General features: G+C 43.8%; 1 long non-coding RNA gene across 2 annotated transcripts in view; it reads right to left on the reverse strand.

Moving 5' to 3' along the window:
- The window catches only part of LOC148443237 (uncharacterized), a 233,630-nt gene that overhangs the window by 43,450 nt on the left and 172,532 nt on the right, over positions 1–17,648 (reverse strand). For both annotated transcript variants that reach the window (XR_015875716.1, XR_015875715.1), the window contains exon 3: positions 9,309–9,363. This is a non-coding gene — a long non-coding RNA (uncharacterized LOC148443237). The remainder of the gene's footprint in view (positions 1–9,308; positions 9,364–17,648) is intronic.

Consider the following 17,648-nt stretch of genomic DNA (forward strand, 5'->3'; position numbering starts at 1 on the left):
TTTGTCACAACCCTAATGACATCAAGTAGTACATAGCACAGTGTTACAGTGTCTTCATGGAAAACATAGTTCAAGGTAGATGCCAGTCCTGTTTATGTTGGAGCCATTTTAACTAAAACATGTTTTGTTTGTGATCAAGAAATTCTATCATTTGCTAGACATGATTTGAAAGATGTTGACAATCAGTACTCTCAGCCAATAAATTGTGCGCACTTTACATTTCTATCTGACCGTCAAGTTCATGTTATTCTTTTTGGAAACCCATGACCAGGACACATACAATAGCTGGCCTTTACTTTTGAAGCATAACATTTTTCTATCAGGCATAGATGTGGTGTTGATAAATATTATTTTACAAATCAGCAGGAGAATGTGATTTTTATAACTCAATTCTATAAACTTTTACTAGTGTCAAAGTGATAGAAGCAACATCAGCAGTTTATATCTTATCTGCATTGGAAAAATGCATTACTTTCAATGATTGGCAGAAAGCTCATCCTTATTTACAAAGGATGATATTAGAGTGATTCATAATCATTGCCAAGAATTTACAGTACATGGTAACTCAATCATTCTCAAAAGAAATAACAAATTAGGTATTCCTTCTGCAGTATGAAACCAAGTGATTGATTTTGCTCATGCTAGTCACTTGTGTATAGTGAAGATCAAGAAACTTTTACATGAAAAAGTTTTTGTCACAACAGCTGGAGGCAGAAGAGCAATCCAAAAGTTTAACTGTAGACATACCCAATACATAAGAATAGATCAAAGAGGGAACAGGGAAGTCAGAGCTGGTAAGAGGATCATAAAATTTGACACACATGAGTTCAGCCAGACAGAGATTCAGGAATGCTGGGCAAAGCACAAAGAACAATAATCTGGTAGTTTGTGCAACTGGATGCAAGATGTACTCGTATATTAACATCATTCAGAGGATTGGTTAGTTGGTGGTAGACTAAACTGAGCATGCTCCAGTCAAATTCATAAAGGCACAATGTTTTATTTAATAAACAGCTGCTGTTGTTCACCAGAAAGTACCACATGTCCCAAAACATTGATGATGATACAGGCACAACCCCACAGAAACCATTTGTATTTTAAACCATCATAATAGTCTTTTTGGACATATGCATACAAACTATATTCTAATGATTCTATTTGGTGGTTTGTGGGAAGTTGTTTGAATACTAATTCTAAACCAGTGATATTTAGTAGCTTTGATGATATTGGACAGATAAAGAAAGTGTCTTTGAAAATATAGACCAATTATCACTGTATAAGCAGTGCATGAGAGGTTTGGTGTTCTTTCCTGGAGAAGCTTGTTCAATCAGATATGTTATATGCTCCATTGAGTGTATGCAATATATTATCTGGGCACATGTTTATATTGACTGTTATAGCCCAACATATAATGGCCAATTCATTTTAGTAGCTTAACTGAATGCTCCTGAAATAGCAATGGGATTGTTGAAAGTTTCATGGGCATTGTATGGGAAAATATATGGAGGGGTATTCAATATGAAACGTTAACCTCGCCGTCGAAGATTTCGCCGCACATCAGAGCTTTTGCCGGCGAAAAAGTATTGCGCGCGCTCCCGCTTATCCCCGTATTCAATATGAAATCGTCGAAAACGGGACCCGGCGATACTTGGATCAGCAAAATCAAATGGGAATTTTTTGGAAAAAATTGCAGGACCCCCCTAAAGATGTCCAGACCTTGGGTTTCACTATGGGTACCCCTGTTTTTGCCTGCAGAAAAAAGTCTGGGTTTTTAAATAGCCATGGCAGGTGTTTTTTTCCCGACTTTGAAGAAGTGATGCAGAAGAACATTTAGCTTTTTTTGTTTTTAAAAGTGGTCCCATCAAATTTGGGGTAAATGAAAATGGGTACTAGCATATTTTTAAGTCCCTAAAGTTATTTTTTAAAAGTTCTGCAAAAATGCACCTGCCGCTACTTTGCTCAATGAAAAAAAAACACCTGCCACATACTTGGGGACCCCACCAGAAAATTCCCGTTTTTATTGAACCTGTAAAAAAAAGTACCAAAAATTTACAAAAAAAATGACATAAGGTCCCCCCCAAAAGTCAAACCAGCCCCAGGCTTGCCAGCCAGTGGTGGTTTCTAAAAATACGGGGAACAAAATGTGTAGGGTTCCAATGTATTTTAGAAACCAACACCAGGCTGCAGGGACTAGTGATGGTTTTAAATATAGGGGACAAAAAAGACTTGGGGTACCCCCTATATTTAAGACCAGCACCAGACCCAACCGACTGGGGTGTAATGCCACTGCCCGGAGACCCAATCACCAGGGCTCTAGGTCCAAAGCATTACACCCCAAGTCGGTCAGCGCAATCCGGTGATCTTGGGGGAGTTGGGGACCCCCCAAAAAAGGGTCCCCCCTCTCCCGAGCACCACAGGCTTATGCTGAAGACTGGGGCTCATCTCCATACCCCTGGAGCAGTGGGGTATGGGGGTAATAGGAGGGCCAAATAATGTCACACTATTGTACTTTACAGTGGAACTACAAGTGCAAGCATGTCTGCCATTTTGCACTTATGGAACTACAAGTGCCAGCAGACATGCGGCACCTGTAATTTCACTGTAAAATAGTTTAAAAAAAACAAAACACAGTTTATTGCACACACCTACCCATTCACACATATTTATCTATACCAGATGTTCGGTCCCCTTGTCCATGTAGAATATCCAAAAAACATGGCCCTGCAAGAAAAATTTCATACTCACCTACATCCAGCACTGGTCTCCGCAGAAATCCATGGGTGTTTAAAAACAAAAAACGTCCTTCCCCGATCCACAGAACACAGCTATCTGTATGTGTGTTGCCACACATACAGATAGCTCTTGAATGCCAGTTATCGGCACTTCACGGGGCATTGCAGTCCAGAGAGCCAATCAGTGGCCGCGCTGACTGTAGAACACCTGCTGATTGGCTCCAGCAACTGACAGTTCCCACGTGGGCAAGTCACACCATTGCTGCCATTTGTGCATCTTTTGACACAGCGTGACTGCATCTTTATGGTAATTGCACAGTTGATTGTAATCATACAGAGATGCCCACTGGCTGTGGCACTAATAAGGTTCTGTGCGTATTAAAATATACCATCAGTTGCACTAATTGCCTCATTGGTTGCACCATCATACATTGCACAAGCCCTATGGAGATGCAGTTTTTAATCTAAACATGGCCATCTATTTCAGACTTCTGCAACCTAAGATGCAGTTGCTGACTGTGACATAACCATGGCACATTCACGTCTTGCTTTCCACCCCAGGAACCACCCAGAAATTAATTCCAAAATTGCCTCTATGTGCCTCCAAATTAATTCTGTGGCTCCTGGCAATAACCACTGGAATGCATGCACAGTGTGACTAGGACGCTTGTGCAGACTGAAAACATAGGGGGTCATTCAGACCCACTCGCAAGCGGCAGTACGCTCGCAAGTGGGTCGATGTTCCCCACTGCGCATGCGCATGACGGAGGGAGCTCCGTCGTGCGCATGCGCGAGACCCGGACTGCGACAGCCAAGCTGTCGCTCCGGGTCTCGCACCAAAGGGGGCGTGCTGTCAATGTTGATTGACAACACGCCCCCTTTGGTGGGTGTGCCGGGGGCGTGCCTGCCAGACGGAGGCATTCCCATGGGAACGCCTACCATCTGAAGCCGGCCCCACTGACATCACTAGTGATGTAAGTGGGAGTGATTTTGGCTCTGATAGAGCCAAAATCACTCCAGGGCTTGTAGCAGGGAGACCCTACCGCAGGGTCTCCGTCGCAAGTCCGATGGTCGCGATGGTCAAGACCATCGCGACCATCTTTTTGGACACTCGTATATGCTGTGGGTGGTGACCCACATCTATACGAGCGTCCAGGAGGACGCTCCATTTTAATGGAGGAGGGCCCTGATTCAGAGCGAGTGCTCTGGTCAGAGCGTCCGGTTCTGAATCAGGCCCATTGTCTACTTGCATGCAGCATCGACACTGCATGCTCCTCCTAATCAGGCCATCTGTAAGAAGTTTATATCCTCAGAGTTTGATGTTCAGAATTTCAGTTGACTTCTAAGCAACAAATACCCAAATTTTGAAAATAATCTAAAAAGCAAGTCAAAGCCAAACAAATGTGCTGATTAGATAAGGAGAGCTAATCTGCGTGATATACAAAAAAGGAAATTGTGCATTATTATATGACTATCGGTTCTTACAAGAGAAATGATAAAGCCGAAATGGACAAAATGGCTATTGCTGAGGGTGAGAATTATACTGTTACAATGAATGTTTTGCATTTTTCTTTGTCATCTGAGACACCCTCTACTAACAATACCAACATCAATGCTAAAGACCTTATTCAGAGTCAGTATGAAACTCATAATGTGATTGCTTTGTTTCATGTTGAGATTTTTTCATATTGTATGTGACTTGAGACTATGTACAACTATTGGGCTAAAACCAGGGCTGGAATGGGTATACAGAACATAGAAGATGGTATAAAATCACAGTGGGCATGCCGTCACAACCAAAGTTAAGTAAGGGCATGTATTCATAAAGTGTGACTACAATGACCACAGAAAAGTCTCAAATACAGCCTCCTGAAGGGGTCTGAGTTGAATGTACATGACCCTGGTTCAAGTGTAAGATTAATGATGATGATTGCATATGATTGGTCATAAATAACAAACCTCTTTCTGCCAAACCCCTAAAACGGAAACAACAGTGTTCTGAAAGAGATTATATAGTATATACAGTTGTTTATGGCATTAAATACTTGTTTTACTTAATAAATAATGCTGCTTACGCAGTTGGGGATGGGTGAGCATGCACATACTGTATAATCTTAAATGTTGTCATAAAATAAAAAGGAACATTTTGGTTTCTTTCACCAAGCATTGTATATGCACTAATCCACTTGGGTAATTATAATCAGCTCTATCTGGTCAATAACTAATGTGATTGCATTATGTATGATTCCCTTTCATTTTGCAATTGCACACAGAAACCACTCCTCCAGTTGCAATCTAGTCTCATCTCAACCAGGTACAACAAGAGGTGGTCGTCAACTCTTGATTTGCATAAGGAACTGACTCTGAATCAATTGCAAAGATGTGAGTGTATTTGCGATCACACTTTGTGATTTTGGATGCATCTGGCTCTCAATAATGTCCTTAATGATTATTAGAGTGAAACATGTCCTATATGTAAATCTAATATATAAGGATGATTGCAGACTGAATAGTAAAGCTTGCAACAGTACATTAGTGAAAGTAAGCTTGTGTGACAGTCAGTTAAAGAAACTTTAGGTCTGCCACCTTGATAGAAGAGAATGAAAAGTGAAATATGAAGAGTCTGGTAATTTGTCCTGCCTCTATCCAGACATTAACTGTGCCTTCGTGAATTTAGCAAAAGGTATCATTCCAACAATGCTGGTAAAAGCAATCAGAAGATGATTGTGATGTGCTCGAAATTTGTCCTGAAGACCTCATCAAAATAGCTTCCCTTGGGCTAGAGTTGCAACATACACCACCATAAAGCAGGACAATAGCTGTGACAATCCTCTTTTAGAAAATTGATATATCATGGATTACTGCTAATTTATGCTTATTGGTGTGCAACATTGTGGGTGAGGAGGTATAGGCAGCATACTGTCAGTGAGATTTTATAAGTGCGTTGTTCATTGTGCTAAGTTATGATGCCATGACTGTTGCCAGGTGAACTATCAAAGTGTTTTCATGGAGTCAATATATGGCAGCGTGTCCTTTCTATTCACCCCCTTCACCTAGTTTCAACAAGCTAAAATATCAGGTGAAAACAGCTTTCCAGATACAGGCCGGCCAATGGAAATTTGTCAATAAAGATACATGGTTTTTGGAGAACTGGTGGTTGGTGTGACTGACATGAGTAAGTACTTAGGACCTTATTCAGAGGCGGCTGTATGGTCTATGACCACACGTCCGCCTCGATGTTTTGCCAGTGCCAGTGCTCCCTCGTGCGCATTTCTGAGACCCGCTATGACCGACAGCGCCGGTCGTAGCGGGTCTCTTTCCAAAGGGGGCGAGCTGTCGATGTTGATTGACAGCTTGCCCCATTTGGAAGGTGGGCCGGAGGGGTGGCAGCCCAAACGGAGGCGTTCCCATGGGAACGCCTGCCATTTTGGGGAGGCCCCACTGACATCACTAGTGATGTCAGTGGAGAGCTTCCGGCTCTGACAGAGCCAGAAGCTCTCCGGGGCTAACGACAAGTGAGACCCTTCCCTAGGGTCTCGTCGTAAGCCCCGATGGTCGCGATGGTCTCTGACCATCGGGACCATCACCCGAGCGGTCGTTAGAGCTGTGGGTGTTAACCCACAGCCTAACGACCGCTACAGAGGCAGGCGGTCAGGATGCAAGTGGCCGCCCAGTTTCTGAGTGACCGCTTGCATCCTCCGACCGCCTCTGAATGAGACCCTTAGAGTGTGAAGTATTGTGTCCTCCAGTGTTGGCAAGATCTAACCCAAGGGTCTGGAAATTAACCTGGCAATTGTTTAAGTTATCATTTAGTGTTACAATTGTGTTATAAATTGTTACCATAAAATATACTAAATATACAGTTTTATCTTCTCTGTTGTCTTGTCTGTGTGATCCAGAATCCTTGAGGTACCTTGGGTTATCTAGAGCCCTAAATCTAACATGAGGTACATCACAGTAGCCATCCCAGTACAGTCTGCATCCTCAACAATGACAACATGCCATTTCTACCTTGTCTAAGTTCACCCTAAGGAGGTTTTGGTGGATGAAAGTGATTCCCATGTGTCCAAGTTATATGCACAATGTCATCTCATGGATCTTAGGTGACCATTTTGGAGTCTTTCATGGAACACTCTCATGGCAGTATAAGATGCCAATCTATAGAACAGAACTCTGTGCCACCCATATTGGTTAGCAGATGCATCAGGCTCTAAAGCCATAACATCCATGCTTGCCTTAGACACTGCAGCATCAGGCAAATACTGTGAATAAAATGTGTATATAGAAACCTTTTCAAAGGCATTTGTCTGAGCATATCACAAATTACCTATAATGTTGTATTAGTAGCAATGGGTAGGGGAGTCTCCAGTAAAGGGCTACATTTATTAAGCAGTGGGATCTAAATCCTGGCGGATTTGTGGCTGTTTTGCAACCCACCGATTTACTAAGGCCAAAACCACTGCAAAACTGCAGAGAAAGCATGATTTAGAATAGACTCGAATATAATTGAATATAACAGCACCATTAATGTTTTAGACTATGGAAAAGTAGAAACCCCAGATTTATCAAATGGCAGTTTTGAAAAATGCTGTAAAACCATCAGCAAACGCACCCAAAAAAAATGACTAGGCTCAGACAGGCATTATTGTTTAAACAGCAGGTAAATTAACTGAGTTTGACAGGCATTGAGTGACAGGAATATCATCCAATTGGGCTATGGAGGATGGACCAGACATGACTGAACGTTAACAGAAATATATAAACAAAAATATAAAACAAAAAACCATACACACTCACTCACAAATAAATAGCTATTTGGTTTTGCTGAAAACAGAAAACACTGGAACTTTGGGGCTCTGAGTAGAACAGAGTCCTAACTCAGAACTTCCCGCAAGTTGGATATTAAAAACAGATCTTGAGTGTTTTTGATTGCATGAGTAATACCTCACTATGCAACGTATTATGCCTAACACTATGCAAATAATTCCCAGCAGTCTCTGCTGCTCAGGTCATCAGGAGCAGGTCACATGACCAGTCTCGGGCAGGTGTCACTTGGAAGGAAGCAGCAGTTGACAGTTGCACTCCTGAGGAAACAGATAGGAGGACCAGACCTGCACACCTACCTGGCAGCAGACAGCAGCATGTGGCAGCCAGAGAGGCAATAATCTGCAGATAGAGCACTGGAGCTACCAGGGACTTCCGTTCCCCACTGGTGAAAAGGGAAGTCTGGATGAGATGGAAGAAGAGGCAGACCTGTTTGGCTCAGAGGCGCAGCCAGGACGAAGCTTGCAGACAAGTGCAAGGACTGACTGGGCATTGAGAGGCAGTTACCTTGCAGTGTCTGCGTGATCCTGTGCAGAGGTTGGAGGATATCCTAGTATGCCATTTGAGTGGTAAGCAGGTACACTGGGCCCTTAGTGAAAGCCTCAGTCAATCAATCAGCAGGTAGACTGTGAGTCTCAAGTCCATAAGACTGCAACTAACTACCATCTAACCTTATAGTACCAGTGCAGTTCACCTCAGTACTGTTAATTAAGACTGGAAGGCAAGAAATCACCTGCATTACCCTTGTCCCCTCCAAAAAATTAGTGGAAAGTTTATTTGAAGTGCTACACCGAGAGAGATATTAGGCTGCAAGTATCATAGAGGAAGGGTTTAACCGCATTAGAGAACTGTATTGCTTCAGTTTCCCACTGATCTAAAGTTAGCCACCTTAGGCACAGGATTAATAGCAGCTGAAGAGTTACAATTCTCACCTTCTCAGTCTACTGCACCAAGGTTATAGATGTGTATTACAGCTGAAAGAAATATAGTAATGTGGATACAGTTTACTCTAACTCACTCTCCTATGAACCACAACATAGTTGCACCATAGGAATCTTAAGCCATGTATCCACTAGTAGACATGGAAATGACAGCATGATTATGACATTGTAATCGTGCTGTCGTTTCCAAGTCTAGTGATGTGCCTACACTGAACGCTCAATCGTTTAGTCTAAGCACATCCATCATCCTCGAACATGCATGGGATCGTCAGGTTAACCAGCATGTATGGGCGATGATAGATGTTGGAACGACTAGCGGGCATGCACATCGCTGGTGGTTTCTGACCAAAAACATGCCCAATGCATGTGCGATGCATACTTGATTTGCAAGCGATTGCACGATAACGACGTCTTTATTGTGCAATCGTTTGGTATAATCGCTAAACCCCCTTTAGTACATTTTTGCTACTGTAGCCAATTAAGTAACCTAAGTCAGTCAAGAAATACTGCCAGATACCTCTCCCAGCAAAAGGCAATTACAGCTAGGAGAGAAACTCGAGTTTTCTCCAAACCTTAAATCGAATTCTAACAGTGAGGCTGTCACAAACTAATAAGTGCTAGTTCATTTAAAGTTTGGTAACGTTATATATGCACCATCAAAGTGGATAACACCGAACTGACTAATTGAACTTATTAATTATCTGATACTTAGCTGTCCAGTAGGGATTAATAATAGTTAGAAGAAAACTATTGTTCGGTAAGTGTAGTGAAAAATGATGACATATTAGTGTTGCGGTTTTGTTATACTAACCTATTACTCCACAGTGTCCTGGTTGAACCGGACAATCATGTCAGATCCAGAGTTCCTGTAAAATAAAAATAGTAAAATTGTCTCTGTTATACTTGTGCACAGTAAAATTACATTGAGGTTATACATGGTCTGTCGGGTATAAAACTGATGTATTGGTTAAGTTTAGAGTCTAAAATAAATTTGAAGCCAGACTGAGATTGTATACAGTTATAGCCTTACCCTTTCCTCTCTGTAGACATCCCTAGCAGAAGTTCCTAATATTGAATCTCGCTTACAAGAGCAGCGGGGTGCTACACATGTAAGACCCTCCTTCATGATTTCAGGTGCCAAAATTAGTCAAAATTGACTGGAAATGAATGTTATTGATATTAATATAGTAACAAACTCAGGTTCAATTAACATGATTTTAACTGTTTTTATCAATTTTTTAAAGAAATCCAAAACTGAACCAAAACAGTTAAGTGTAGTTTTACCAATACCAAAACACAAGGGTTCATGCACAACTATAAAGAAACACACACAGGACTTAAAAACAATATATGGAAAACAGACCTCAAATAGAAAATATTACAAGACAACTTAAAAAAAAATATGATGTCTTACTCCTACTTTCCTATAATGTTCTCCTTTAACAATTAGAGCCTTATTTAGAGATGGGTGGTATTCCACAGGAGCTTGGAAGTGGCTGTGCAATACTGTAATACTAATATTCTAATACAGAAGGAAGCATCTGCAGAAAATGGTGCCTCCTGTCAGCATCAGATCACCATCGCGACTATCGGACTAAGCTTACTCAGGATGGGCAATATACTGTACCTGCCCATACCTGTTAGACCTGAAAACTGCAGTCGATCCATGGCGGTATCTGGCAGTTTAGAAATGATACCAAATTTTTTGCTTAGTCAATTTAGCCCAAAATGTTCAAAACTGCATAAGCACCACCGGAATGGTATTGAAAAACTTGTGGCCAGTTCATATCCCGACAGTGGTCGCCAGACTGGATTAAAATCCCAACAGAGGCAGTTAAGTATACTAAACTCCCCTGTCCCTCCCCTTAACCATAACCCTCGCTTAGTGGAGCCTAACCCTTACCTCCCCTCCAAGTGCCTAACCCTAACCTCCCACTCGGGGGTGCCTAACCCTAACCACCCTTTACAGCTCCCAAAAACTGACCCTCCCAGGGGGGTGCCTAACCCTAACCCATCCCCCTAGGGGTGCCTAACCCTAACCTCCCCCCCCAAAACCTAACGCCAGCCCTGCTAACTGCCCTAAACCTAAACCTCCCCCCCACAGCTAGCAGGATGGGCGCTCCGGACTTAACTCTTTCGGGCAGACGTTGTCCTTCATTAATGCCTCGGGATTATGATAAGCATCTGTATTTTGATGCCTATCATAAATCCCTAGCTGGAATTCTGCTGTCGGGATTGTAACCGGCGGCCTTGTCACATATCTACATCCCAGCACCTCTACGAAAGAGTTTGATATATTTAATTCCACATCATAAGTAGGTTTAAGGACACTAGGATATTCACTTCTGTTTAGTGGTTTTGGAACTTTGTGATAAACCCAGAATTCCCAAAACTCAGCCTAACTGGTTCAATAACATTCATTGTAAATATATTGACATAAGCAAGCTGAGGCTGCCCAAGAGCTGCTGCTGGAAATTTTATAAAAAGGTATGGCAAACAGAGACTGGCAGGGCACTGAGCCACAAGTAAAGTTATCTACTGTACTCTTTAACAGTGTTAGAGTGTTTACAAAGTTACACATATAAAGAAAAAATTAAGTTTACAATATTGTATGAAGAAAATGTACTAAAAGGTAACTAACAAATGAATGAATTACTACATCAACACAAAAATAAATAGACAATACAAACATTTTCATTTTATCTAAAACTAGGGGTGAGCGGGTTCAGATTTCTGAAATCCGAACCCCCCCGAGCCCCCCCGATCCGAGGCCGATCCGAGTCAGGCTCGACTTTTCCCACCTGACTCGGATCTGAAATCGAGGCAAAATATCATCATCCCGCCTTCCGGGTCTCGCGGGTTTTGGATCCTATATAAGGTACCCGCGTCAGCGCCATTTTCTCACTCGGCTGTGGACAGTGAAGGAGGGTGGGAGTTCGGGCTGGCTGGGCTGTGTAGTGTAGTGCAGTGTAGTGTTGTGCTGTGCTGTGCTGCGCTGTCCTGCTGCTGTCCATAGGGGCTGTGTCCACTCCTCCAAAGTCCATAGGGCTGGCTGGACTGTGTTGTGCAGTCAGTTGTCCATAGGGGCTGTGTCCACTCCAAAGTCCTGTGCAGTGTCCCAGTCCTAAAGGGGTGCTGTAGTGTTGTCCAGGGGTGCTCTGTCCATCAGGGGTGCTCCCCCCAAGTGCAAAAATTTTTTTTTTTTTCTGTGTTTGTAAATTGTGTGCACAGTAGCCGCACGTGCATCAACAAAGTAGTGCCAAGCGTGCGCCTGTGTCATAAGTAAAGGGCCGGCTGGCTTGACCGTTAAAGGGTGCTGAAACCCCCAAAGTGCACTCCAAACAAAATAAAAAATATTTTCTGTGTTTGTGAATTGTGTGCACTTGGCTGCACGTGCATCAACAAAGGAGCAGCACCAAGCGTGTGCCTGTGTCCCATTAGTAAAGGGCCTGCTGGCTTGTCCGTTAAAGGGTGCTGTAACCCCCAAAGTACACTTCAAACAAAACAAAAAATATTTACTGTGTTTGTGAATTGTGTGCACTGTAGCTGCACGTGCATCAACAAAGGAGCAGTGCCAAGCATCCGCCTGTGTCCCATAAGTAAAGAGCCGACTGGCTCATTTATTAAAGGGTGGTGTAACCCACAAAGTGCACTAGTCTCCAGCAAAAAAAAAAATATATTTTCTGTGTTTGTGTGCGCCTTAGCCGTACGTATATATCAAATCAATATAACATAAATGGAGGACCAAACTTTCTCTGATAAAAATAAAATTAGGAAAGATCAAGAACCACTTCCTCCTAGTGTTGAAGCTGCTGCCATTAGTCATGACATAGACGATAACATGCCATCAACGTCGTCTGCCAAGGCCGATGCCCAAAGTCATAGTAGAGGGCACATACAATCCCAAATGACAAAGGCCCTCATTCAGAGCCGCTCGTTAGCGGCAGTACGCTCGTTCCGAGCGATGTTTGCACATCTGCGCATGCGTACGGTTTTTAGTACGCATGCGCGAACCAGTCAGTGCGGCCAAAAATCGTTGGTACGCAATATAGCGAGTGCCTGCTATTTTGAATGACAGAATGAGGCGTATGTGGGTGGTAACAGGGGAAGGTGCTTGAAAATGGGGAGTGGAGATCCGAACGCAGGCGTGCTTAAAAGTCAAAACGGGCGTTTTATGGGTGTGTATATTTAAAACAGCAGCGTCATTGTTCACGTCACTGGGTTATTTTATAGCCAGAACTGCTCGCAAATTTGTGGTAGCAAACACCAACCACAAGAATAGCGAGCAGTTCATACGCTGGTCGATGTACTCGATTAATCTAATAAATAGCGGACATGACGTAGGATGCGAGCGGCCAGGGGGCGTTTTTAACAAATAAACGAGCGTATGTTTTGCTCGCTCGTTCAGACTTAGAGGTGTGAACAGACTACAATGTGCGTACGGATCATTTGAATAGCCACCCCTTGTTTTTAAACGAACGACCGCAAATAGCGAACGGCTCTGAATGAGGGCCAAAGTTCAGGAAAATGACCTTAAAAAAAACAGTTAAATCATCTGAAGAGAAACGTAAACTTGCCAATATGCCATTTATGATACGGAGTGGCAAGGAATGGCTATGGTCTATCCCTATGTTCATGACTAGTGGTTCAGCTTCACATGACGATGGAAGCCCTCCTCCTGCTAAAAAAATCAAATGAGTTAAGCTGGCAAAAGCACAGCGAAGAACTGTGCGTTCTAAGAAGATATCACAAATCCCCAAGGAGAGTCCAAATGTGGTGGCGGTTGCGATGCCTGACCTTCCCAGCACTGGACGGGAAGAGGTGGCTCTTTCCATCATTTGCATACCCCCTGCTGAAAGGAGCACCCACAGTCCACTTGCTGATATGCAAATTGAAGATGTCACTGTTGAAGTACAACAGGATGAGGATACTGGTGTAGCTGGCGCTGAGGAGGAAGTTGGCGAGGAGGATTCTTATGGTGATGTGGTTTGTTTAAATCAGGCTCCGGGGGAGACAGTTGTTGTCCGTGGGATGAAAAAGCCCATCACGGTCATGCCTGGGCAGAAGACCAAACATTCCAACTCTTTGGTCTGGCAATATTTCTATCCAAATCCAAACAACAACTGTCTTGCCATATGTACCATATGTAAATTTGAAATAAGTAGGGGTAGGGACGTTAACCACCTAGGAACATCCTCCCTTATACGGCACCTGCAGCGCTTTCATAAAAAGTTACTGTCAAGTTCAGAAACTTTGGCTAAGACCATAAGCAGTCCAGGGACACCTAAATCCCGTTGTCCTGTTGTATCCAAGTGCCTGCAAACCACACCATCAACTCCCTCCTCGTCAATTTCCTCCATAGTCAGGATCGGAAGTAGTCCTGCAGGCCATGTCTCTGGCATGACTGACTCTCCTATCCGGGATTCCTCCAGAGGATCCTGCATTGCTTCACCTACTGCTGCCGCTGCTGCTGTTGCTGCTACTGGGAGTCGTTCATCATCCCAGAGAGGAAGTAGGAACACCACTACTTTTACTAAACAATTGACCCTCCAACAGTCCTTAGCGAGGAGGATGAAGTATGACAGCAGTCATCCTGAAGCAAAACGTAAAACTGAGGCCTTGACTGCTATGTTGGTGTTAGATGTGCGTCCGGTATCCGCCATTAGTGCAGTGGGATTTAGACAATTGATGGAGGTAGTGTGTCCCCGGTTCCAAATCCCATCTAGATTCCACTTCACTAGGCAGGTGATACCGAGACTGTACAGAAACGTCAGAAAAAGTGTCCTCAGTGTCCTGAAAAATGTGGTTGAACCCAATGTCAACATAACCACGGATATGTGGACAAGTGGATCAGGGCAGACTAAGGACTATATGACTGTGACAGCCCACTGGGTAGATGTATCACCTTACGCAGCAACAACAGCAGCGTCACCAGTAGCAAGCATCTCAGAAATGCCAGCTCGTTCCAAGGCAGGCTACGCTGTGTATCACCGGTTTCAGTAATAGGCACACCGCCGACAACCTCTTAGAGAAACTGAGGGAAATCATCGCCCAGTGGCAAATTCCAGCAAGTCCCATGTTTTGCTCACACAATAAATTTGGTGGTGCAGAATTTTCTGAAAAGCAACAGGGGCTGGCAGGAGACGCTTTGGGTGGCCCGAAATATTTCTGGCCACTTTTGTCATTCAGCGACTGCGTGCCGAAGACTGGAGCACCAGCAAACACTCTTGAACCTGCCATGCCATCACCAGAAGCAAGAGGTTGTGACGCGGTGGAACTCAACCCTCTATATGCTTCAGAGGATGGAGGAGCAGCAAAAGGCCATTCAAGCCTATGTATCCACCTATGACATAGGCAAAGGAGGGGGTATGCACCTGACTCAAGCGCAGTGGAGAATGATTTCCGTGTTGTGCAAGGTTCTCCAACCCTTCGAACTTGCCACACGTGAAGTCAGTTCAGACACTGCCAGCTTGAGTCAGGTCATTCCCCTCATCAGGCTTTTGCAGAAGCAGCTGGAGAAAGTGAAGGAGGAGCTAAGACGGAGCGATTCCACTCAGCATGTGGGACTTGTGGATGAAGCCCTTCATTCGCTTTGCCAGGATTGCAGGGTGGTCAATCTGTTGAAATCAGACCACTACATTTTGGCCACCGTGCTCGATCCTAGGTTTAAAGCCTATGTGGTGTCTCTCTTTCTGGCCAACACAAACCTGCAGAGGTGCAAAGACCTACTGGTGAAAACACTGTCAGCTGAAGCGAACGTGACACGTCAACAGCTCCATCTTCATTTTCTCCTGCAACTATGGCTGCCAGGAAAAAACTTAGGTATCCTAAGCAACCCGCTGGCAGTGTTGCAGGGCAGGCAGGACCAAGTTTGGACATCTGGTCCGGACTGAAGGACCTGGCAACAATTTCTGACATGTCTACTGTCACTGCATATGATACTGTCACCATTGACAGAATGGTGGAGGATTACATCGGTGACAGCATCCAAGTAGGCATATCAGACAGTCTGTACCTGTACAGGCAGGAAAAAGAGGCAATTTGGAGGCCCCTGTACAAACTGGCTCTATTTTACCTGAGGTGTCCCCCTCCAGTGTGTACTCCGAAAGAGTGTTTAGTGCAGCCGGGAACCTTGTCAGCGAAAGGCGTAGGAGGCTGCTTCCACAAAATGTGGAGAAGATGATGTTCATAAAAATGAATTACCAACTCTTCCAGGGAGACCAGCCTCCAGAACGTACAGAGGGACCTGTGGTGGTGCATTCCAGTGGGGACGAGTTAATAGTCTGTGAGGTTGAGGATGTACACAACACTGAAGAGGGTGAGGAATTGGTGGATGAGGAGGATGAGGACGACATCTTGCCTCCGTAGAGCCAGTTTGTGCAGGGACAGATTAAGTGTCAGCTATTTTGTGGGGGCCGAAACGAACCAATCATTTCAGCCATAGTCGTGTGGCAGACGCTGGCGCTGAAATGATTGTTTTGTTAAAGTGTGCATGTCCTGTTTATACAACATAAGGGTGGGTGCGAGGGCCCAAGGACAATTCCATCTTGCACCTCTTTTTTCTTTGCATTATGTACTGTTTGGGGCTTAGTTTTTCAAACTGCCATCCTGTCTGCCACTGCAGTGCCAATCCTAGATGGGCCACATGTTTGTGCCGCCCTCTCCTGTCGCTTAGCATAGCCTTTTGGACATAAAAACACTATTGTGAGGTGTTCAGAATAGACTGGAAATGAGTGGAAATTAAGGTTATTGAGGTTAATAATAGCATAGGAGCAGAAAAACCAACACATTCTGTGATTTTAGCTGTTTTTATTCTTTTTTTAAAAAAAAATACAGATCCAAAACACAAAACCCAAAACCCAAAATACGGAAGGGTGGTTTTGGCAAAACCAATCCAGATCCAAAACACAAAGAAAGATCCAGATCCAAAACCAAAACACAAAACACGAAAAGTGGCCGGTGCACACCCCTATCTAAAACAAGCATCTAAAAATCCCTAAATTATTTTAACCACTTAACTGGCTGAGATATTTTCCAAAATCGCTCAAGAAATTGTTGGGTTTTTTGAAACATAACATAGCACAGCATTTCCTGAGGGAGGGTACAGGAATGCAGAGGGACCGGGAACCACCCAGTGGGCACTTCTGACTGGTAGCCTTGTTTGCGACCATGTCAGGGAATGCACAGCCTAGCATGGATGCAAATAATACAACAATGTCAGGCAAGTGATTAAAACAGGGGTATTCAATATGCTGCACTCTAGCTACTGTGGAACTACACATTCCAGCATGCCTTGCCACAGTTTTGCAATTAGGACATGCTGAATTGTGGCAGAGCATTCTGGGGTTGCAGTTGCACAACAGGTAAAGGTTTATATCTCCTCTGGTCAATTATTATTGGTTCTATTAAGCTTTCCTCCAAGGGTAAATATCCTAAGAGTTAAACATTACTAACTCTTATTTGTTTAAAATGAGTTGGGATGTATAAATAGTATTTGTAGTGCTTAAGGTTCTAGATGGGTAAACACAAGGACAGCTAGTCCATTTTTTTCATTTGCTATCCCAAATTATGAGCCTAAACAATATCTATAACAATACATTTGTTTCCTTGAACATTAGGCTTCATTAGAGTGGCCAGTCCCTCTACATGCGAGTACTATGACTACTTCTTTCTTCCCTCCTCTTAAAAATGTTAGCCCTTTTTAACCACTTGCCTGGCGTTCTTGCATCATTTGTGACCATGCCAGGCTGTGCTTTAACTGACATAGCTGCAAACGATGTGACCTGTCAGAAACAGACACTGGGCGACTACCAGAAGATAAATCTCCCAAGTCCATTCAGGGTTGGACTGGTCCACAGGGGTACAGGGGAAATCCCCGGTGGGCTGCAATGCATGTGGGCCTACCCCCGTCCTCTAGGTGTCACGTTCCAGGTTTCAAATTATAGATTGTTACTCACCAGATGGTCAGTTACCGGGAATGTTGATCAACATGGGAGCTTTGTTCCCTTCTATAAAAACTACACCAAGATTTGCCCATTGGTTGGCCAAGCATCTGTGGTGGCTCAACACACCCCCTCTGGTGGATCACCACATGCTTTAAGCATGGGCCCCTACCACTGCATCCCCCATGGGCCTTTCATGTTTCAGTCTG

This window comes from Taudactylus pleione, unplaced genomic scaffold (assembly GCF_031769625.1).
Source record: "Taudactylus pleione unplaced genomic scaffold, aTauple2 ptg001314l, whole genome shotgun sequence".
NCBI lineage: Eukaryota > Metazoa > Chordata > Amphibia > Anura > Myobatrachidae > Taudactylus > Taudactylus pleione.